Source organism: Prionailurus bengalensis, chromosome A2, assembly GCF_016509475.1.
Source record: "Prionailurus bengalensis isolate Pbe53 chromosome A2, Fcat_Pben_1.1_paternal_pri, whole genome shotgun sequence".
NCBI classification, from domain to species: Eukaryota; Metazoa; Chordata; class Mammalia; order Carnivora; family Felidae; genus Prionailurus; species Prionailurus bengalensis.
Window position 1 is genome coordinate 146,372,010 of NC_057348.1, and position 23,827 is coordinate 146,395,836.

At 49.2% G+C, this 23,827-nt stretch overlaps 1 long non-coding RNA gene across 1 annotated transcript; it reads right to left on the bottom strand.

Annotated features, from left to right (window-relative positions):
- Positions 1 to 1,029: 1,029 nt before the first annotated feature.
- Positions 1,030 to 23,703, bottom strand: LOC122488751. The gene is made up of 2 exons (XR_006298682.1): positions 6,834 to 23,703; positions 1,030 to 6,697 (listed from the first exon to the last, which is right to left on the bottom strand). It is a non-coding gene; the product is annotated as an uncharacterized LOC122488751 (long non-coding RNA).
- Positions 23,704 to 23,827: the final 124 nt, after the last annotated feature.

Sequence of the window (23,827 nt, forward strand, 5' to 3'; positions counted from 1 at the left end):
GATGCTTAACCGACAGAGCCACCAAGGCGCCCCCTTCGCCCTGTTTTCTAAACTGAACTGTATTAAACTTAGTTCTGTCCGAGCCATAGAAACCTAGTCATCTGTACCATTTTTCTTCATGTGCCTTGTTAGATTGAACTTCTTGCCAGCTTGAGCCCGGCCCTGCCTTTTAAGAAAGTGACCTGGTTAACTATGGAATGAGCTCACTGCCAGGCAGGAGAGGTTCACAGATGAGGTCACCGCACTTCTCACTGTGAACAGAATTTACTCCCTTGCTGCTCCTTTCGAATGACCTGAGGCGGTCTTTGATTTTATCCGTTTGTTTGGTTTTTTTTTTTTTAGGTATCTAGCATCAAAACAAAAATCCTCAGAAATACTGCAGAACTTCTCTAAAATAGAACTATTGGCAACACGCTAACAGTTAACCATTTATCAGCATTATAACACATGCAATTCAGGGCAATGAAATTCAACTTAAAAACCGGACGAAGTACTTTGGTCTTTCTGCTCTGTATTTCTTTCTGTCTTCTCGGTTCTTATTCACAGTCCCAAAGGTCACCAGTGTATTTTCTCTCCTTTAATTGGCTTCACGGTGCTCTTCCCCCATCATTATAACCGATTTCAGATGGTGCTAGAAAATTATATTGACTCTGAACACCAAAAGAAATCAGTCATCCTCTAAGGGGCCACGGGAGGACGTGAGGGTCGGCAGGGACCAGAGAGTAATAAATCCGCCGTACGTTTGGCCTTTTAACCCTCACACGATGGAGTCTGTACCGCAGAAGGATTATTACACAAACGAGGATGAAGTTCTAACAATAAGACATCCACACAATTAGCTCGTTAGATGTGACGTCGCGGTTGGCAGGGCGAGGAAGGCATTGGCTGTGTCAGGCAGACTCTCGTGGCCGTCTGGTCTCCCGGGGCTGTCCCGTGCATCCCTTGTGCAGCTGGCCTCCCCCAAGAACACTGATTTCAAATGGTGCTAGACAATCACTATTTAAATCTAAACCACCATATGAAACCAGCTTCCTGAAGAAGCTTTATGATCTATTTTTTCTTCAGAATGCTCTCTTACAATAGACTCAAGACAACCTAGAAAGGAAAAAGCTGAAACCCGGCTGCGGCTATTTACTTTGTGGTCTAAACAGAGCTTTGGTGAATCCTGTAAGGGTGTACTGTTATCACCGAATCTGCGGTTGGTGGTGGTGGTGGGGGCGCGCCTGTTGAGTCTTTATTCTTGATCTGCCCAGACAAAGGTTCAGTTTTATCATTCAGAGGCAAGGGCACGTGTCAACCCCTTTCTTTCTGATGGGAAGTCAAGGGAAATCCTTTACTTGGGTAAAGACGCAGAGCTCTTCCTGGAGTCGAAACATCCAGGTGCAGAAGACAACGAGAAAGGGGCGCTGACGAAGCTTACCACATACGTGTACGTGGCACCAGATAGGCAGGTGGTCTCGTACAAGTTGAAGAAAAAACTTCCCTAAACCTTACTTTCTCTTCGAGGTAATTTTGTATGGTTCAAAGGATTACTGTGATTCTAGGGTCCAAGGAGGCGACAGGATAGTTCAGAGGCAGAGGAACGGGCTGATGCTAGTGAGAGCCTAATGCTTTCTTCCCAAAATAGAATTCCTTCAACTGCGTCTATGAGTTAAAGGGTTTTGGTAGCTTTACTTAACTGTTATGAAAAATTTCAGACCTCCGTGACGTTTGAATGACAATAAAATGAATTCCTGGATTCATACCACCTCAACCCAACCATCGTTCATTTCTGCCATCTTGCTTTAGCCCCGCCATGTATGCGTTAAGACCCCGTGTTATTTCTCTGCTGGGTTGTTTGAAAGCAAATTGACAAGCGTCCCGACACTCTGCTCCTAACGTCTTGAGCATGTGTACAACAACACGGCCATTTTAAAACAATGAGGCCATTCTTCTGCACAATCACAACACTTTCATCACACCTAAGAAAACGGACAACCCTTAGTATCCTCTAGAACCCAGTCCACATTCAACTTTTCCCATCAGCCCAGATCCCATCAGGTTCACCCGCTCAGACCCCTTTTACCCTACACTGCTCCCCACCTTTTCTTGGCTTTGTCATGACACGTCACCGTGTGAAGACGGGTTCTAATCCTGGCAGCACCATTCGCTTTGTCTGTTCCTGTTGGCTTAATAAATAAATGAACTGAACTTCAGCCTCTCTTTTTGACTCTCCTCATTCATCATCCTCCTTTATCATCTCCCTATGAGCTTGGGAAGAACACCCAATTACAATGAGCCTGTGGTTGACGATTTCAGGTGGGCTCAGCAGGGTGCCATGGGGGTTGGGGGGGTGCTTCGCTTAGGTCTGATTAACATTCTTACCCCTTACAGGCTGGACCGGTTTTCTCCTCCTAAGCAGATCCCAACACAAACTCCTTCCTCAGGGAAAAGCATCCGCTGCCCATGCCTCCTGCTACCACGCTGGGTTTTCCATCCGTGTGAGTCCGGGGCTGGAACACCGTGGGCTTACAGAGACGCGCAGCAAACACCGCATCAAAGATGCAACAGCTCACAGACCATGAAGGGACGCACGCACTTTGTGAGGCGACAGGCAGTCAGTTACAGGTTTCAACTGGAGAGTCCATTCATTCAAGCATTCAAACCTAAAAAAGACGAATCCCTGCAACTCTTCAGTAACTATTTCACTAATTTTGGGAGTAGCTGGGGGGGCCACCGCATCTTTCCGTGTGTGCTGTTGTCATTTGTAAGGTCAGCACTGAAGTGGCAAGGGACAGCCAGGTTACTCTCATCAGTGCAAACATCCAAAATCTGAACAGAAAGGTCTGCTTGCTTTTTTTTTTTTTTACAAAGGACTAGTCCCAGCTCTTGCCTGCTACCAGTTAGAAGTGTTTTTCTTTTTTCTTTTTTTTTAAATTGTTTTAACATTTATTTATTTTTGAGACAGAGAGAGAGCATGAACAGGGGAAGGTCAGAGAAAGAGGGAGACACAGAATCTGAAACAGGCTCCAGGCTCTGAGCGGTCAGCACAGAGCCCGACACAGGGCTCAAACCCACGGACTGTGAGATCATGACCTGAGCCAAAGTCAGATGCTTAACCGACTGAGCCACCCAGGCGCCCCCAGAAGTGTTTTTCAAATGATGGGGAGTTCAGTTACGGGGAAAACTTTTCCTAAAGAATGAATTTCTTCCTTTTATTTACGTCTGATGAGATCATACATGTCCTCGTACCTCGAATGTATGTCACACCCACATATACACACATACACGCACATGCACATACACACTACACGTACAACCATATGGTTTTGCAGAGCCGATCAGACACGGTAGGTTTTCTGCATTATGCTTTAAGCATGCTTCTCAAGAAACTCGGCAGAACAAAGGTGGATATGTTCTTTCGCACCTATCTCTGTCTCCTCCTGTGAGCCCTGTTTGACAAGGCATTTTCAGCAGACAAAAACTTAATAAGCAAAGTCATTTAGTATATTTCTCTGCAGTTTTGAAGCCCTTGGGAAGAAACTGAGATACTTTGTTGGTGACTCTAAAATGACTTAGAACACACGGAAACAGAGGTCTTGAGTTTGGGCCTCTGTGTTCACACCATCCTCTAGAGCAGGAGGCCAGTTTCTTGAAAGGAAGTCTACGTGAGGAGGAGGCTGGCTACCAAAGCAACGGAGACAAAGTCTCATCGTTCACTAGGAGGGAAATGAACAAAAGTAAGTTGATAAAACAACAGGGGCTCATCCATTCTCTCTCTGGGACGTGCACAGGGACACAGGATGACGGTGACTGGTTCCTTAACTGGGGTAGCGAAGTATCCGCTTACTTTGTGGAGTCTTTTGGTGACATTCAACGACAAGGAAAGACTGGCGTGCTTTCCATTCTCCCATGTTTTCCATCTCCAACAATCAGCCTGACTGTTCTGTATTTTTAGGCCAGGATACGGGAGGGCTGAATTTCTGTAATTCAGGGGGTTTCTATTTTAACCATCAACAATTTTAAGGTGCTGCACCATTTGAAAGGAGTGTTATTTTTTTTTGCCAATTCTTTCTCACACACAGAACACACGCTTAAAATCGTTAAGCTCTCCCTCTCCAGCATTAATCACCTTTCAAGAAGCAAATCGTTCCTCAGTGTCTCTTGGCCCGCAAGCCATGAGAATGGGTTTCTGTTTCAAAATCCAGTCTGTGCCAGCACACTTCATGCTGTTTTTGAGCAAGCTGCCCCTTTGTATTTTTTCTTCCAAATCTGATAGGAAAGTTGGAGCCTGAAATGTGAATCAATAAACCACACCAGTAACTCCTGTGTGGCAAAAGTGGAACAGCACAAGTACATTGTTTTCATCGAAGTGAAATGCCAGTCTGTTCTTGCAGGAGCAAGCTGGATTAGGATAACTTCCCTGGAGGCTTAAGAATTTCACAAGAAGACTGTATCTGCCTAGGACACTTAAGAATGCAGCTTCAAAATGTTACAGGCATCAGTATACAAGAGGCCCGACTTGAGTAACCCAGGCCAGACTAAAATTGCAACTGTTACTGGTATATGGTGCTAGAGCATTTAATTCTCATTCTCTGTTGACTCCTATGCCTTTAAAGAATGCTTTCCTGCAGGAAGCAAATGAGCAAGCTGGCAGAATCTGGAGCTGTGGTTCACAGGTGAAGCTTCAGCTGTGCTGTTTACTAACCATGGGATCTCGGGTGATCATTTAATTTTTCCAAGCCTTAGTATCCTGAGCTAGAGAATGGAGATCTGCACTCCTGTGCTGGAGTGGTCGTTAGGGTCATATGGAAACAGTCTAAAATTTTTATTTTATTTTAATTGAGTGAGAGTGTGTGCATGTGAGGGGGGGAGGGTAGAGGGGGAGAGAGGGAGGGAGGGAGGGAGAAGGAGAGAGAGAGAGAGGGAGGGAGAGAGAGACAGAGAGAGAGAGAGAGAGAGAGAGAGAGGATCCCAAGCACGTTCCATGCCTAGCGTGGAGCCTGACACAGAGCTTGATCCCACGGCCATGAGATCATGACTTGTGCTGAAATCAAGAGTTGGATGCCCAACAGACTAAGCCACCCAGGCACCCTGGTCTATAATTCTTAAAGCGCTACACATATTTGTCATTTTATTGGATGGGTCAGAACTCTGGAGTGTCTTTTCAGGGTAAAGGCCAAAATAAACTCAGAAGTAGACGGGAAGGCATTTTGAAAAGCTTCTGTTTTGGGAACACCTCCTCTGTGCCAGGCACTGTGCTACGTACTTTCAACGTATTTTCTCAACGTTCACGACCACCTAACAAGGCTGGTTGGTATCCCCGTTTTCCAGGTGGGGGAACAGAGACTTAGAGAGGGCACAGGACTTGTTCTTGGCCACAAAGCTCATGAATGGCAAGACCAGGATTCAAACACTGACATGGCTGATTCCAAGCCCAGGCTCTTAGCCATTATTCTTTCCTGCTCACTGCTTTATAGATGCTGTAATGGCTGATCTTCAACGGCCTCCGGGATGTCTGAGCATATACTGGCTCCAGGTTTCAGGGTTTCATCAGGGAGCACATCAGTCACTCATTAAAACCAGCTTTGGCCCTGATTAGCAGAAGCAGCACCACACAACACCCCTAGAGGAACTAAAAAACTTGGAAATGAGCTGGGTCTGGCTAGCATAGCACTGAAGGGTCAGGGACCTGGACCCTCAGCCACGCTTCTGATTTGCAGCGTGACCTACAGCAAGTCATACCTTCTTGGAAGCTTCGTTTTCCCATTTATCTTCAGGAGGCTCAAGTCAAAAGAGCATGGTGAGCTCGTCCAACAGATCATGGCATGCTATCAGGACAGTGCTAAAATACCATCTCCAAAATACAGCCCAGGCAATTCTCCCAAGTTTCCCATTTCTGCGGGGCAGTGGGGCAGGAGGGGCCGTGCAAGCTTCTGGATCCAGCATGTCAAATCTGCAGCTGGCTCCCTGCACCGCCTTGGGTGAGTTGCTTTGACTCTGGGCTTCAGTCTCCTCACCTGTCAAATCAGGGGAACAGCAGTACCTGCCACATAGGGTTGTTGTGAGAATGAAGACACAGAAGGAAAAGCAACTTGAACTAGAAAGAGCACAAGGCAAACGTTCAGTAAATGATGGCTGTGCCGTTGGGAATAATAAATCAGTCTTCCTTCAGCACACCGTGAGCAGAGACGTGTCTGAGAGATCTGCCACAGTTTGTAACGAAAGGGCTCACGATCCTGCCTGCATACGTTCTGTTGTACACGAAGGCATTCCAGAGTCGCTAGCTGCAAAGGTGTTTGAAAACTACTAAAATCTGAAGAGATGCCCTTGGATGTACAAACGGCATCGCCCACTGAATTAACTGAAATGAGTATCTTTAATATTTTCCAACTTTCTCTCCTCTTCCTATTCTAAGACCCGAACATGGGATCAATACTCTTATTTTTAAGCAGGAGTTCGTATTATAGGCTTTTTTTTTTTGCAATAGTAAATCGGGAATTGGGTGTTCAAAAAAAAAAAAGGAATAAAGATCAAACACCGATGACCATTAAATTCTTTTTACTGGAGAAATCATCTAGGAACAAAATAAAACAAAACTCCCTTAAGGTTGATTTACGAGCACAAGCCTCTACTTACATGGGGATGTAAAAGCAATCTGATGGATATTTTCCAGGCGCAGAAAACTTCAGGAGGCATTTGTTCAGAAGATCAGCGCCTGGAATTTAAATGACAGTGTGAACCCTTCGGAAACATCCCAGAGCAACAGAGGAAGTAAAAGTCAGTTGTTTTCTCTTGTTGCCCCACCAATGTCAGAAAGAGACGAATTTTTAAAAACGAGAAACAAACAGCACCTTCTCTTTCCTGCTTAAGACACAGAGCTTGGGGAAGTTCCTGTGCACTGAGGGGCCTCAGGCTGGTGCTCTCTCTGTCCAGGTGTGGCAGCCGCCGTGGAGACAGTCTGCTGACACGAAGCCACGCATTTTGCAGATCGCCAGGGTTTGCTCAACGAGAGGGCATACAAAATAAAATACGGTATAAATCTCTAGCTCTAATCACGAATGAAAGAAGGCATAAAAGCAGCCTGTCTAGAAGATGTGAGGAAGTTTCTATTTTAAAAGTTGACTTTGCAACCTCGTGTTGCAGCAGCATGGGACTCCAGAAGGCCAGCAGAGGGCAGCACTGGCCTGGAAGTAAACCTTCACTGCTTCAGAGCTGGGCAGAGGGCAATTAAGAACTGAAACCGCAAGACTTTCTCCCTTCCGTGGTCTAACTTTAAAGCTGGAATGCACCTTGCACCACATCACAGGAGAGGACGCCCATTAGAGAGGTCTTTGTTGCTGAAAACCGATCATTCAAGGGCACCTCAGTCTCCTGACATGTGACCTGTCACAGCAAGGGGGTGGGAGGGGGCGGGGGGGGGGTGCTCCAAGGAGGGTTCCTCTCGAGGAGCTTAAATCTCACCAGCTCACATTTCACCCAGCGCAAGGCTGAGTGACTCAGCAGCGTGATGAAGAGAAGTCCACCTTGTCAAGTTAGCACCAATTGCAACTTCTAAGTTAATGATTACAAACTCCGCAGAGGAACTTAAACACAGCCGAGGCCGCAGAGCAGGCCGTGCTTATCAGCAGATGGGGTGGTGCGGTCTAGGTCTAGGTACACGCATCAGAGCCGGCTGGGGAAGAAAACAGACTGCCCTTCGCAGGTGTGGTCTGTAAGCCAAGTGCCGTTGGACACGTTCTCCCGCAACTATGCCCGTGCACTTCAAGATGCTATCAAAACAGGGACATGTTATGTGGGGCACATTCTTGTGAGCTGGGCCTGAACTTCAAGAGCACCTTGACAAGTAAGCGAAATGGTCAAGAGAGGCCATAGTTCTATTCCATACTGTCAAACAACAGAAAAATGAAGCTAAAAAAATTCAACCTGAGGGGTACAAATGAGAAGGAAGATCAGGGTAAACATAAAATTCAAACCACCGTGGACTATTAGATCACACACGATTCTGAAAATATTTAAATACTATTACAAAATAACAGCATGTTTCCACAACGGTCTGATCATAAAAACGAGGACAGGAACCAAAGTCACGGAGGCGCTCTTTCCCTTTTCAGCAGAAATGGAGATGTGTCAGGCTGTGAGAAGTGCCAGTCTGTTTTTCTGGAGCTTTTCAGCATTTGGAAAAGCATGTGGAGTAGTTCATTCAAGGTGCTGGGAAGTCCTCCTTTAATTAACCTTGTCCTATAAATGTACGTGACAAAGCCTGGTTCTGGGCAGGTCTCTCCCATCCGTGCTGTGGCCCCCTGTGAGCACTGGGACCTACAGCCTCCTAAGGTTTAGATGTCTGTACATCACATACAGATGGGAAGACCAGAGCACAGGAAGGTCTGGCTAGGAACACTGAATGAGTTAGCGATAAGGTTTCTCAACTATGAGGATAGGAGCTTGACAAGCCCATTTTCAGCTTCCCACTAACACCCCCTTGCGAGCAATGGACTCCGTGACTTCCACAGTGGCTCTTGGTGATTCTAATCTAAATGCGGGGCTGAGGCCTGGACCAAACTTACCCCACAGGGGAGAGTGACAGGCAAGGAGCACGCCTACTTCACCACTGGGACTCCTGTGGCTTTCCTGAAAGGAAGTCAAGGGTCGACATGCCTTCTCAATATGACAGCCTTGGTCACAGAGGGCCCCCAGAGGAGTCATCGCCCTGAACCTTTAAGGTCTTAGAAGCAGACCTCTGTCAATCCCTGCTCAGAATCAAACCTACCAATAAACATCTTTTTGTGGTCTTTGCCTTTACTCATGAGCACCTGCTTGTCCGAATTAATATGCTTACACGCTGCCTTTTTAATGTCATAGGCAGTGAAGTGACTGCCCATTTAATGGCACATTTAGACTGGAAGCAGAGGCAAGCAGCATGAGGTTAGGGGCCAGAAAGACGTGGATTCAAATTTTCCCTCAGTCGCCTGTTGCACAGCTGGGACAAGGGATTTATCCTTTTCTGAGCTTTAGTTTCTTCATATATGAAGTAGAAAACAATAATGTTACTTCTTAGAGTTGGGAAAAGGTAACTAACCCAAATAAAACACATGGTACACAGACCTTCAATAAATGTTAACCCCTCTCCCACCCCGACTCCCCATACTCCCCTGGGAGGGAACAGCCCATCTAACATTTTGGATAAAACGTCCAAAAGTACAAGGGTGCCTGGGTGGCTCAGTCGGTGAAGCGTCTGACTCTTGATCTCAGCTCAAGGCTTGATCTCAGGGTAGTGAGTTCAAGCCCTGCGCTAGGCTCTGCACTGGGCGTGAAGTCTACTTAAAAAAAAATCTGGAGTGCCTGGGTGGCTCAGGTGGCTCAGTCGGTTAAGCGTCCGACTTGGGCTCAGGTCATGATGTCGCAGTTTGTGGGTTTGAGCCCCAGGTCCGGCTCTGTGCTGACAGCTCAGAGCCTAGAGCCTGCTTCGTATTCTGTGTCTCCCCCTCTCTCTGCCCCTCCCCTGCTCACGCTCTGTCTCTGTCTCTCAATCATAAACGTTAAAAAAAAAAATCCAAAAGTATATACAATCAGTGTGATAGATTTGGTGCGAGAGACTAAAATAACATTGGGCATCAATCCATAGAAGCTGTGGGTCGAGAGCTTCTCTCAACTTAAAGGGTGGCGTATAAGCCAAGGACGTCACAAACAGGGATTCAAGAGTCTGGGAAAAGACACACAGTCGGAAACTGGGACAAGGATATTCCAACATTTCCGTCTACCTGTTCACACACCATTGACTCATGGAACTTACGATGTACCAGGAGCTGTATGAGGCCCTGAAGGTATGTGTACAAACGAGGCAGGTGGGTCCAGTGCAAGCAAACACATAAATAGATGACGACGGGGCATAACCGGGCTCTGAAGGAAAGTGGCACGCAATGGGGCAAACGCGGGAAGCCCCAGTATGTGAGTGGGTTGCACACAGGGACGGTCACACATCTCACAGAGGGAGTAGCCACCAGAGTGGTGCAGAGCCACCAAGTCACTGCTCAGCGCCACTGATAAAGACAGATGGGTTAGAACCCATCGAGTGGCACTCATGGACTGCCTCCCAAGAGCCCAAGCACCTTGCTGGACACCTCCAGAAGATTAGGTACGTAGGTGATGTGCATGAGACCTTAAACTCTAACTGCGGAATGAAGTCTAATTAATACATAGGGACAAACCCCGTGCTGAAGTAGGTCACGCTAACAGAGAGGACCGGAGTCATTTAGGATGAGATGAGGTTGGGACAGGCTGACTAGGTCCAGGACTTTGCAGAGGAAAGGGGCCTGAGCTGGGCTCTGCAGGTGTCCTGGGCAGGTGGCAAAAGGGGGTTTCAGGTAGAGGAGGGTACATCGTGTTAAACGCAGCAGGAGGCGAAGGTCGGGGAGAATGGGGGAGCCCCCGCATTTAGGGGGACCTTTGGGTAGTTAGACTGCAAGGGACTTGAAGTGACACTGGATGCAGGACAGAGAGAGAGAGACGGTGCACTCATAGATGTATCCCCCCTCCCCCCGCACTCACACAGGGTGTGAGTTTTGAGATCAGGGTTGGCACAAGAGAAGAAAAAAAAAAAACACGTATGAAGAGCAGGAGAAACGTGTCTGTTAAGACCTAGTGTGGGGGAAGCACTGCACTGGAGACACAGAGCGAGGACAGGGCACCAGCCCTCCGGGAGCTTGCAGGCTGGCAGGGGTACAGACAAGTAAGTAGACAGCATCAGGATGATGGGACATGTACCAGCAGAAAGGAAACTGCAGGCTCTGTGGGAGCCACAGGGGAGGCACCAGATCTGGGGTCTGGAGAAGCCCTCCCAAGGTCCTTCCATTCTCCATCTCCACAAAGGAATGGGCATGGGTGTGGTCATTTCCTGTGGGTTTCCTGGAGAGGCCGGGAGTCCCTTTCTCAGGGTGCCTTAATGAAGAGGTCCATTTGTCTGGAATGCGGTTTTGGCTGGGGACAGAACAGACTGAACGATCCCCAGTACAACGCCCTTCAGCGGGACAGGAGTCCTGTTTAGTGTTTAGAAGGACCGACTCCAATCCTTTAGAGTCCAGAGGGGGCCGAGCGTGTCCCGGGATGCTGAGTTACACTCGCAGAGGTGAAGCGGAGGTGGGACTTTCACGGGCACCGCTGAGACCTTCCCATATGCCTGCAAGTGCAGGGGAATTCTCCAGGACCACCAGAGAACAGCAGCAGGGGAGGAGCGCGCCCTCACATCCTCTCCCCAGCCCTCTGAACCCCGCGTAAGAAGCCTGTGAATACGGCACCACCCTGAGCAAGAAACAGCGAGGGCGGGTGAGGGGCATGCTAATCCAAAGCGAACACGAAAATCCTAAGAAAACAACACAAGCTGCTTCCTATTTCATTTTTCCAGCTTACTGTGTAATCTTCTGTTAGGAAAATTTTACCCACGGCTTCAATTTGAAACACTTGCTAGATTGTAACTTGTTAAGTATACACAACTACAACAAAACAAGAAGAAGAAAACCCCCAGAGATTTAGTGTGTGTGTGTGTGTGTGTGTGTGTGTGTGTGTGTGTGTGTGTGTGAGCGAGCCAAGGTGCGCTCACGTCTGTGCGGCACATGACACAGCCCCACCTCCCTGCAACAGTGACCCCTGGGAAAGGCCACAGGGCCACAGGGCCCCCGATACAGCCAAACGCCTCTCCCCACTAGCTCTTTACAAAATAAATGGTCTACCTTAACAGTGAAGGGAATGAGGGTGATGAGAGGGAAAAATGCATTGTTACTTATCTCCGGGATCATGCTAGAAGCTAAACATGAGAAGATTTTTCCTCCACATGGTTTCCGGGGGGCCTGGCCAGCATGGCACTAGATGTTCCTAGGACTAAGAAACAGTTCCTTCCATGCAAAGATCTCGCTGGGGATGCTTCACTTATGATATATTTTGCTTTACGTCCTTAGGGCAAAACGCTTTTTGTGATAACCATGCCATTAATGTAACAAAGTGATAAATGACAAGTTGCCTGACTGCCACCCGGGGCCAGTGCAGCCCCCCAGGAGGGCTCCCAGACAGGGATCTGGTGCAAATTCCCGCTCTTTGACTGGCGTTTTCTTCCTTAAATTATTTCGTCTCTCGGTTCAGGCTGTGACCCTTACACAAATAAAGGCCCCTTCTTCTTTCTAGGCACCCGGGGAAGCCCTGGGAGACAGTCGGCGTGGTCAGCGCGGGGACCCGTGCCACGTGCTTTCCTGGCCCCTATGGGTGGCGCAGGTGGCATGGAGTCCGAGGAAGAAGTGGTTTTGACCGTGCTGGGGACAGGACGGGGGAGGGGCTCAACGACCGCCGGCTCCCACCTTGGCTTATGGGGAAACGACTCCTTCCTGGGGGCTGGCAGGACCCTCAGGTCCTCCCCCAGGCAGGGGGACGGCGCTCCAGCTGCTCTCCCAAAGCCCTCCTCCTCCGGTCTGTCCAGCTTCTCTATCCCATTGTGCCCCCACTGCCCTCCCTTGACTCCATTACCAAGGGGCACTTTTAAGCCTTCTGGAGCATCTTCTAAATATTACATTTACTCGGTACCCAAAAGAGTACAACATGTTCTCAGAACATTGCTCAATTCTTTCTCCTGTGGGAAGGACTCAAAGTTTGTTTTATTAAGATCTAGTGCGACGTAAGTTAATTCTCATCCAAAAAAAGGAGAAGAGAGAGAGAGAGAGAGAGACAGAGACAGAGACAGAGACAGAGACAGATCAGGTCTCTTACTCTGGCACGGAGATAGAAATAGAAATGTTATTCTTATTTCTGCCCAGAAGCTAATAAATTCACAACACTGACAAAAGAGATTTTGAAAAAGCTGCTTAGGTCAAATAAATGATTTGTTTCATTTTGTAAAAAATGAAGTTCTCTGCTCTGACCTAAGTAGTTTTCTAAACATTCCTCAAAGGGCAAGCGGCCTCTCCTGGCCGGGAGGCCAAAGGCCTGCTGGAGCCTCCCCCCAAGGTTTGGACAAGGGGCTGTGTGGTCAGAGCAATGAGGCCGGGCTCAGACTGGCGACTCTCCTTCCAGCTCTGTGGCCTCCAGACGACCAGCCCCCCCCTTGCCTTGGTCTTCTCCCTGAAACAAGGAAGCCATATTTGATCGTTTTCCTCTTGCTCTAAGTAAGATGATTATAAAACAGGACATTAAGTATAAGGCTGGTTTCTGCTGTGGACCTCACCTAAGGAGTTTCAGTCATAACCCGTGTGCGGAGAGAGAGAGAGAGAGAGAGAGAGAGAGAGAGAGAGAAACATTCTGAATCATTCAAAACCATTAAGAATGTTGGCTCTAACTTCTGAAGGGCAGGATAAACACACCCGTGCCCAGGCGGGAACTCACTTACTGGATGTCTCTGCTTTTTTAACTCATCAGGGCCCGAGTATTTCCCAAGTAACTTCTAACGGCTTCGATGCTTCATGCTGTCACACTGGTGCAATAACACAGCTTCCTGAAAGGCTGGCCACACGTCACTGGGTGTTGAATGCTCATTAACCTCTCAGTATGTTCACCTGATAGAGGCTTTTTTTGCAACCTTTATCCAAAAGGTGAGTCCTCCCATGCCCCATGGGTCAAGAAGTAAATAAAACTTCTCTCCTTAAAAAATTCTTTCTCCAAACTGCATGCCAAACCCAGAGAGTCGAGACATTCTTTTGAGTGGAATGGATTCCGGCAGAATCATCTGACCTCTAACCTCCAAATGCATTTAGATTCAGCCTTTATGGATCTGAAATCGCAAAGGATATAGGGATCAGCACATAGTTCTGGTTTCTAGTAGTATCTACCTCAATTCTTCTGCCTTAGAAAAACCACGAAACCTTTTAATGTTCTGTAATGTTTGTATGGCTCATTTTTTATACATACAGTATTCATGGAAAGTCAACAGAAGAATAAAGGAGGAAACATGAGTGTTAGCTGTCTGGGCCCCAGGGAGGTCACAGACCATGTGCATACTAGAACTCAGGACAATTTGCTCGAGAAAATGACCTCATTTTTGCCTTCAGAGACATTCAGCTGTATAGGAATAACTGGGCATAGGATGGGTGAAGTAAAAAAAAAAAACAAAAACAAAAACAAAAAACCAAAACCAACTTTTAATTAAAAAAAGTCCCATACTCAAAAGGCGATAGATGCAATGCTACTTTCTCCAATTTTGAAAGCTCACAGTGGGGACAGCAGAGTTAACCACGCACAAAATTTGCAGTCAAGCAACCGACTGATTGTCACCAGACTTTTTTTTTTAAATGGCCTTATAGGAACTGAGCAAGCTGGTAGTATCTCCTAAGAGTTATTGTTCAGTTGTGAAAATGTAGAGAGCTTTTTGCTTTGTTTTTGGGAAAATCACGATCAGCTGAGATGATGAGTAGGCAGTCAGGCTTGTACTTCTTTTGCTACTTGATAAAGGCTTATTCTGCCAGGCAAGGAGAGATACTGGAGTTCGCTTGTTTTTCTTCTCTTTTTTTTTTTTTTTTGGACTGAGGTCATCTCTATTCATTGGTGTAGTAAACAAACCATACTTTTTTTTTTAACCTCCTTTTATTTTTTTTAATGTTTATTTATTTTTGGAGAGAGAAACAGAGTGGCAGTGGGGGAGGGCCAGAGAGCGGGGGAGAGACAGAATCCAAAGCAGGCTCCAGGCTCTGGGCTGTCAGCACAGAGCCCGACGTGCGGCTCAAACTCACAAACCGTGAGATCATGACCCGAGCCGAAGTCGGAAGCTTAACCAACTGAGCCACCCAGGTGCCCCTAAACCTCCTTTTAAAAGCAACAGTACATTTTTATCCTCCCTGGGAATGAAATAAAGGCATCATAATTTTAAACACCAACATCTATCAGGGCATCTATGAATAATGAAAAACAACAAAAAAACCCCCACCCTGTACCTCATTTGATATAGTTTATACAGCTCTCTTAAACTCTCTTAATTCAGAAGCTCAAACAGAATTTTAAAACATCATTTCAAAATCCTCTTCGTTGCATTTTTAAAGGTACCCATCAATGGGTGATTTTGGTGTGTTTAAGTGAAACCACCATAGACCGGAACTGTAATCTTGGGAGAAGAACTCTTGGTGCTTTGCCAAAGACACCAGCGAGCCTACCATTAGGGTAAGTTCCTTTTCAGTTCTTCAGTGGGCTTGATTTCACCTTCTTATCAGCTCGGTGACAACACTAGATGCGTCCAAGAACCCATTTTTCCTTTGCTCCCGCTGTTGCACTGGGAGCCCTTACAGGGCCCGGGCGAGGTGGAGAGTTCCTAGTTCGCCCAAGCTGGCCTCCCCAGGGCACTGTTCCCAGGGTGGTGACTCAGCTTTGGAGGCCACCTGCTGCGTGGGTGCCGCCACCTTCCGGGTCATTACCAGTCACGAGGGTAGAGGCACAGGGCAGAGCTGAATGGACCCAAAGGATCAACGGCTCAGGGCCAGGTCAAGGGCAGTGCCGGAAAGAAAGCCTTTGTCTTATGGAAGATTCACCCGAGAGGTGAGGCGATGGAGGCAGAGGGGCTTCGCACCTGCATCCTACGGTCTCGGGGGTCTCCACGTGAGTGTCAATGCCGCGACTTACGATGAAGACAGGGCCACGGGGCAGCTCCCACTTTCAACACCACTTTAAGTCACCACGGATGTTGAAAACAATAAATGGCATCCGCGGTCTCCAAGATACCCACGTACCTTTGAGGCCTTTCCACCAGTGGCGTCCAAACCACCTTCAGGGCATTCTCTCTCCTTCCTTTAGACAACCCCCTGCTCCAACTAAAATAAGCTGTCTGCCGTCAGCTGCTCGGCAGGCCCTCCGGCTCCCGAGTACTGTGAGAAACGGCCGAGCTGTCAGCGCTCACGGGCACTGAGCTCCTCCGCCTGGGATCCCTTCTCCTTCTTCGGCCCTTTTAACGTTCGTTCTGCTCAGTGTTTCCTCCTTGCCGGAGCGAGCCTACCTGGACCCCCCAGGGCTCGGCTCCCGCCTCCCCACTCACGACGGTCACGTCTGTACCGTGTCGATCAACTCATGTTCACGGAGTCCCCTAATGCGTTAAGGGACGAACGCTCAGGGGACACGTATGCCATGTCTGATGCTGTGTCAAGTGCAAGGCGCACGAAGGAGAGAGACGGGGCGCCTGCCGCAGGAGGCTCCCTCCCTCGGAGGGAGGAGAGGAATGGGCGCCCGGGCACACGAGGGGAGGCCTGTCCGGCAAGGGAGCAGGGAGGCTCGGCGGAGGAGGATGCGCCAGGTCGGCCCGCAGTGCCTGAGGACACTCTCCTTCGACCGACCGCTAGGCTGAGTGGTGAAGGAAGCGCAGGGTGTGAAAGGAGGAAGTTAGACGAGGAAGGGAGATGAGGAGGAGGGACCCATATGTGGCACCTTCTCTTCAGGGTGGCTGCAGCACGGGGTTCAAGGGTGGGGGGCCAGCAGGGCCTCGTCCCACAAGGACTTTGCACGGCCGTCCAGGTGCCTAGGTGTGTGAAGTGGAACCAGAGTCACGTCCGAGTGGGACAGGGGCGGATGGCAGTGCTGCCCGGAACTGGGAATTTTTCAGCCGAGAGGCACTTCCACATGCATTATCTTCTGTAGTCACCACCACACTCTTGGGCCATTTATTTGGCAATTAATCACACACCGCCTTGTGACATGTTCATTTCTGCTATCTCGTTCCTTAACGCTGCCTGCATGTTTTTCGTCTTCTCCCTTCTCCTGGACTATCAGCTCTTTGCAGGCACAGAACGACACCTTCTTTTCTGGTGGTTCCAGTGACCAGCACAGCGGCTTACACCCACAGACGCTTGATAACAGATGTCTTAATTGAAATTTTAGACGGTGCTTTTGCCACACGGCCGGCCAAGTAAGTAAGTGAACTCACAGCAAATGACCCTCGAGTCCTAGGATTCAGATGATACATATGGCACAGGTAAGAAATGGTATGAAATACAGGTGAGGTGAGCTCGTGCTGTGAGGTCCTGGAACCCGAACTCCTGCACAGGAGGGTTTTGAGCAGGACAGTGATGTGACTGATGCATGCGTAAAAGGATGAATCGGGAGGGGCTAACAGAGAGAGGGAACAGCACAGGAGAGGTAATAAGCGTCACTCACCGAGGGGACCGTTTCTCTACCATCTGCAGGGACACGAGGCTCTTTGCTCCAGGGCCCCCTGGGCTCACCTTCGTTCTTCCCTGAGCTCCATCACACCCAAGAGGAACATTTGGTGCTTCGGGTCTCTGCTTACTTGTCTTCCCCCTCCCTTTACTCGCTAATAATTAGCAAGCAACAGTTATATGTCAGACACTGTGACACAGAGATGGAAGTCTAATATCTAATACAGTGCAGAGGGCTTCCTGAAGGAGGTGAACCCTGAAACGAGTCTTAAGAATGAGTAGGTGTTAAACAGAAGAGGAAGAGAGAAGAGCGTGTGCAAAGATGCAGCCCTGGGGCAAAGGAGCTTGGGCTCGGGGAAATTCTGAGAGATGTGCTGGAACCTGGGTAAGGAAGAGCCATTAAAGGGCTTTAAGTAAGAGAAAAAACACAATCAGATTAACATGTTGGAGCAAGATCAGTCTGGAGGCTGAAGGTAGTGACCCCGGAGCCTGGTAGTGACACTGTCCTGTACAGATTCGACAGAAGCAGAATGGTTGAGCCCTGGAGATGGAATGTGTAGTGAGAGGGTGACTGAGAAAAATCTTTGTAAAAGAGCTTTAAGACTGACACATTTCACACAGGGGATCCGGCAACAGGTAACACACGCACTGCCTGGTTCTGGCCACAAGGTGGCAGTTGCACACAGCCACGCCGGCGGCCAGCCCCGTCCAGGTTTGTTTGCAAAAAACAGGACAGTTGATTTTGATCACCAGAAGTGGCTGGCCTTTTTAAAGGCTTTTGGGACTAGTAATTTTAAGTGACAAAGAACAGTTGCCATTCTCATAGTTTAGTTCACTGTGAAGTCAATTTAAGACGTTCTCTACTCAGGCTGGCTTCTCCTCGCTCCCATGAGATGTGACAAAATTTCAGATCTGTGACTTGCAAGACAATCAGCACAACTTTACCACCTTCTTGTCTTTCCATCCCCAGACTGATCACCTGATTAGCCCCCCCAACCCCCGAGATTTGCAGTGCCGCTTACCAAGTCCCCAAGCCCCTGGCAGGGCAGCAGAAGGACCTTCTACCTGGGGGCAGCCTTTAAGGATGTCATTCTTGGTGGAGAGTGGATGGAGCCACCCAAACATAAGAGAACGGGGCTCTCCACCACGCAGGGCAGAACCACTAAGTACATTCTGGAAAGGAGCCACAAGCTCTCTAAGCTTGCCTCGTAAGCGGTTTCCTCCCTCTGGAAACCTTTCATGGTGGAAGCCATGACGTGTCAGCTGATTTGGGGGGAGGAGCGTGAAAACTGCTCTCCTTACCCCTCAGGGGGGCTCTTTTAAGGGCAGCCAGCTGAGCCCTCAGAGAAATGTGCTGAGAGTCTAAAACGTGTAGGCTGAGAAGGAAGTTTCAGTGAAAGGGCTTTCACCAAGGAGAACCAGCTAATAAAGAGCTTGGCCGCCATGACTAAGTCCGACAACGACCCTTGAAAGTGCAGGAAAACTGGCGGACGCTGCGGGGGACCTCAGTAAGTGGGGGGTGAGGGGGGCACCACCTCCAGGTCAGCGGCGACGCCTACCCGAGGCCCCTTGCCTCCACCACGTAGGTCATCTGAGGGCAACGCTGGGGCATGTGTTCCACGTGGGACTGAGAAGGCCCACTTCTTCCGCTGAGGGAAGGACTGCTGTCTAAGCACCAGGGGAGGGAGACGGGGCACGTGAGGAGGTGCCAAGCTGAGCACTGCTCCACAGCGGAAGGGCATCGAGCGCCCGCGGCCCCTTCAGCTTCCTTGGTCCGTCACTTGCTCTGACTGGCTCTCCCGTGAACCTGTGGCCCATTTACTGTTTCTCACTCAGAGGCCAAAGAGCCTAAAGAGCCTGAAGAAAGAGGAACAGATCCCATCACCTGCACGCTTCACTTACTGCACGTTCAAATCCTTGCAGCAGCCCCTCGAGGCAGGTACTATTTCAATTCCCATTTTATGGATGAGGAGACTGAGGCAAAGAGACATTAGGTAACTTTAAGTGGCCAAAGTCACACACCTAACAAGTGTGGGATTCAGATGTGGTCTCCTGCCTCATCACATCAGCAGGGACAGAGAGGCCAGTAACCTGCAGAACCACACCGGGCACCCGCGGGGCGAGGTGCATGTGGGGGCTGGAGGGAAGAGCCCAGGCTCTGGCCTCCTAATCCCAACCCCTGTGTTCCCTCCACACACTCTGTTGTTTCTTCTACACTTGACGGCCAGGAGAGACAGATGGAACCTCAATCAAAACCGAGCAGCTAAGCAGAAGCTTACGAAGAGAAACCCTCCCCTTGTACGGAAATCAACTCACGCTTTTCTCAGCACATACAAAAGTCCTCCGGTCTCGAAAGTGATTCTGGAGAGGATCACCTACGCCCCAGACAGGATCCCTTCCATCCCTTCCCTTAAGTTGTACTTAATTGATACCCTCACTGGAGTTTTTCAGTTGATTTAACATCACCGGTGGTTTAAATCGGCGCACCACAACTTGTAAGAACCTAATGGCAGAGGTCATGTTGTTCTCAACATCAGAACAGTGACGCCTGCTTGAATCCGCTCCCGGGCAAAGAGAAATAGAGTGGACTATGTCCTCAGGCCCCAACCTCCAGGGAAAACCACACTTCCGAGGCAAAAGGAGCGGCTGGTTCTCCCAGTCCACACTGGGGCCCGGGAGCCCCCCTAGAGGCCCTCTGCAATAACATCACACATTCAGGCTGCATCTAGGGACCCTAAAAACCGAGCCCATAATGTGGGTTTCAAAGCTAGCTACTCCTTTGTCAAGTCAGCAACTCACCAGCCCTCATGAATATTCTGAAGTATAATACGGAAGTGAAATGCGTTATACACTAAATTAGAGCAGATGCACTCCCCACCGAACCCCCTGCTGGAATTACTCGGGGAGGGGGGGATGGCGGGAACCAGTGTTTCCAAGCGGCCCTGACGCGCTAAAAATATCTCTTCCTTCTCCTTTCATCGGTCTGGTCACCGTCCCAGACGCAAGCTCAGCACCGCCTCGTCCACCGGACCTGCTACATCGCCATCTACCTCCACTTCTGGACAGAGCGAACATTCGCAGATGTGAGCGCGAGGTTACAGGCTAGGATGGAACGCACCCCGTTATTCAAACACAGCTGCCGAAGAGAGCTGCTTGAGACCTTGGAAAGTAGAGACCTTTTTTAAAGAAAAAAAAGACTGACTGCTTTAACTAGAGCCTGGCGGTAACAACTCACTCCAGAGAGCCAGCTAAATGTTGGCACAGAAGTTCCTAGTGATACTCAGGCAAATTAGGTCTTATAAAGGGAAACTTGTGCGTAATATGCCTGTGGACAGGCTGCTCTGACCTCCCTTTGCAGCTTCAAAGATCTGCTCTGTTGCGTAACCCACAGCCTAGAAAAAATCAGGCTTTCCTGCCAGCAGCCTTGCTGCAGCCACCTGTCCCTACAGGTAGTAAAAGATTAGAAGGATCAGACTGCAGTGTTTACACAACACTATCCAGGGCTCTCTTCCTTCTAGCCCCCACCCACCCCCCCAGGTTCAAAGTTCATTCTTCTAAAACAGGGGCAGAGGTGAGCTGAAGAGCACACAGGACAAGAGCGAAGGAGACCTGCTTATGGGCAGGCCTGCCCACTGGTGTCACGGGGGGGAAGGAGGCAGGCCTGCAGAGGGAGAGGGGAGCAGGGAGAGGGGCTCGTGAGACGGGCGCCCGCCTAAAGCCGGCCTGATGCTCACTTGGGATCCCCTAACTCGTGGAAGTTTAAAATTAGAAAGAGGGCCAGGTGACAGCCCCCGAGAAAGCGGCTGCACTTACTTCAGGGAACGATCTTCCCCAGGACTTTGGGGAGCCAACGCTGCAGGTTTCGCTTTTTCAGAACCAAGACTGTGTTTTTATTTTTATTTTTTTAAATTTTTTTAAAGGTTTCTTCTTGAGAGAGAGACAGAGCATGAACGGGGAGGGGCAGAGAGCGAGGGAGACACGGAATCTGAGGCGGGCTCCAGGCTCTGAGCTGTCAGCACAGAGCCCGACGCGGGGCTCGAACTCACGAACCACGAGATCATGACCTGAGCCGAAGTCGGACGCTTAACCAACCGAGCCACCCAGGCACCCCCCCACCCCGTCCCCCCAAGACTGTACTTTTCTACTCCTACTGCCCTGCTGTACTCACCACCGGTTTGAGCTCACAAGACCTGCGTGTGGGAGCCACGACAGAGCAACCCCATCTATTCAGAGCCATTTTAAAGTCCCTTGGGCCTGTCTCTCGTGGTTTTTAGCACCTGAAAGGACTCCTGCTTTCAAGTTCATGAAAATCTGCGTTCACTGTAAAATCTCCTTGTTTATTCCCCTCCACAAGGGGCATGAGCAGGAAGAGGGAAGTGGCAGGCAGTCTCCTGGGGATGAGGGCTTTTCTAGGAGCCTGGGGATGTCCTGGGCTGGGGACACTTACAGGGGTGATCGAGAGACCCCAGGAGACTTCTATGATGGCCGCCTTTCAGAGCAGGGCCACACCAAACCGAAGGCCTCGGAGGGGCTGCACCTGCTCGCCTCTCCCACCCTCATCGTGGGTCACATCTGCCTTCTTCTCGATCCTCAAAGGCCAATCTCGTCTCCACTCCAGTGCCTTTTAACTGTGCTGTTCTCTGTGCTTGGAAGCTTCACCCCCAACTCCTCCACCCACTCTTTTCTCAACCTCTGGCTCCCACCTTAGAAATTACCTCCTCAGAGAACCACTCAAAGGAAGTCCCCCTTTCATCCTGGAGCACCTTTTTCTTCACAGCACGAAGCCTGAGTTCATCCCCCGCAACTGGACTGCTTTCCCAAGCACGTACTTAGCTTCCATGATGACAGAGATCACGCCTGTTTTTTTAATCACCACCATCATCATCATCCCGGTGCCGACCAGTGCCTGGCACACGGCGGATGCTCAGGGAATCTCTGCTGAGTGAATGAACAATGACACCAGCTTCCTCTCCCCGAGTTGCTCTGATCTCTGAATGTCCCATAGGAGGTACCTCTAACCCCATCTCCATGTGTTCCTGACTCCCCTGCCCTCCAATAAAACCACAATAAATGCTGGTATATCCTCCGACTGCAAATAACCAAGTATAAAGTGAGAAGTTCGTAACGGACACGGGACTGCTGGAAGGATTTGTGAACTTGGGTCTAATGTTCTACTGTGGTGGCAAAAAATTAACTTCTCTATGAAATTAAAAACTCCTCCCCCTCGGCAACGGTGTCGGGAGCACCCAGAACGGAGCAGGGTTGAAGATTAAATCGTGAATTTTAAAGCTCAGGAACTGCTACCCCCAATCTCACTTGTGTCCCTCCTCCGATTATGCTCTGCTCCTTGGGGTACCTGTTTGTGGAGACGTTCCAGGTTAAGCCCCTAACACCTAGCACCGTGTGTCCAAAGATGCTGCCAGCCAGCTTGCTTCCACTCTGCTCCCCTGCAGGCCTGTGGAGGACACCCCAGCGTGCTACTGAGACCTGTTCAACTGCTTAATTGCACAGCCCAGCCAGCCAGCCAGCAACCTCTCTACGGCCTCTTCCTCGACAACCCAACCGGCCCCCCCCACCTGCATCCTCTCACTCACGGTCTCAGCACCACACCGATTTCTCCCCAACACACCGCGATCTTAACGTATGCAACGTGCTCAGGGACTCCGCCTGAACTCCTGAGCTCTCCACTTTTCCAAAAAGCTCAAACCCCAAGGAAAGAAGGGCTACAGCCAGTCTGGTCTGAATACAAACAAAAGATTCACTGTCAGCACCTTGAAACTTGGAAAGAATCCATCACATGTCAGCGTAAGGCTTCCACTGGAAACATGGGAGGAAGATGTCAAGGAGGAAAGGCAGAGAAATGAAAAGTGTGTCGATTCTCCCTCTGGGTCTCGCTGGTGAGGACAGAAATGCCGCTGCTTCTGTTACAGACTGTAACACCTGTGTTACAGACCGGCCTCGGAATATTCACACAGTACAGTAGAGCACAAGAGCTGGGATCAGAAGACCTAAGCTCAAATCCTGGCTTTGCCACTACAGTGGTCCCCCTTTGCCCCTTATCCACGGTTTCACTTTCAGCTACCTGTGGTCTGTCTTCCACGGTCACCCATGGTCTAGAAGCTGATGATGTTCCTTCTGACTTATCGTCACAAGGTTAATGACTGCCTGAGGTTACGTCACAGTGCCTGTGTCATTCACCTCACTGCATCTCACCACAAATCCGTTTTTATCATCTCACATAATCCCAAGAAGGGTGAGTGCAGTACAAGAAGATACTGTGAGAGAAAAGACCCCATTTATATTAATTTTTATTACAAGAGTATAATGTTATAACTGTTCTATCTTATTATTAGTTATAGTTGTTAACCTCTTACACTAATTTATAAATTATAAGTTAAACCTAATTATATACATTACAAATTAAGCCTCATTTATAAATTAAACTTTATCCTAGGTATGTATGCATGGGAAAAAAGCCAGTATTTATAGGGTCTGGTCCTATCCATAGTTTCAGGCATCCGCTGGGGGTCTTGGACACATTCCCCCAGCACATAAGGGGACCACAGGACTAACTGTGTTAGCAGATGTTTCCAGGTCAGTACAATGAGGATCAAGAAATCTTCCTAGAGGGGCGCCTGGGTGGCTCAGTCGGTGAAGCGTCTGACTTCAGCTCAGGTCACGATCTCGCGGTCCGTGAGTTCGAGCCCCGTGTCGGGCTCTGTGCTGACGGCTCAGAGCCTGGA